This window comes from Doryrhamphus excisus, chromosome 11 (genome assembly GCF_030265055.1).
Source record: "Doryrhamphus excisus isolate RoL2022-K1 chromosome 11, RoL_Dexc_1.0, whole genome shotgun sequence".
Lineage (NCBI taxonomy): Eukaryota > Metazoa > Chordata > Actinopteri > Syngnathiformes > Syngnathidae > Doryrhamphus > Doryrhamphus excisus.
The window spans coordinates 18,960,240-18,960,545 of record NC_080476.1 but is presented as its reverse complement, the minus strand read 5'-3'; the positions used below and the strand labels follow the sequence as shown (position 1 = coordinate 18,960,545).

General features: G+C 41.8%; 1 protein-coding gene across 5 annotated transcripts in view; it reads right to left on the bottom strand.

Annotated features, from left to right (window-relative positions):
* tbxas1 (thromboxane A synthase 1 (platelet)) overlaps positions 1–306 on the bottom strand; it is a 28,903-nt gene that overhangs the window by 18,780 nt on the left and 9,817 nt on the right. The window lies entirely within an intron of this gene.

Genomic DNA, 306 nt, shown 5'->3' with positions numbered 1-306 from the left:
TATTCATTGGGGAAGCGGAAGTGCCATCAAGGTAGGTTCTCCACTATTGTTTTGGTCGGTTCCTGTCACTTTGTCTCGCTATGTTGACTTTGAAGTGTGATTTAGCACATAAAGCTGTTAATATTGGAAGCATGAATTGGCATGTTTCCTCCCGAAACAGGAATAGGTGTTTGATTCCACATCGAGTAAGGACTGAAAACGGGTAAACGGAATACCTGCAGTGACAGGAAGCATACAGAGGGGGTGCTAATGAGTATTTATAGAGCAGGGGTGCTCTACCTTTTATTTATTTGTCATTTTTCATAC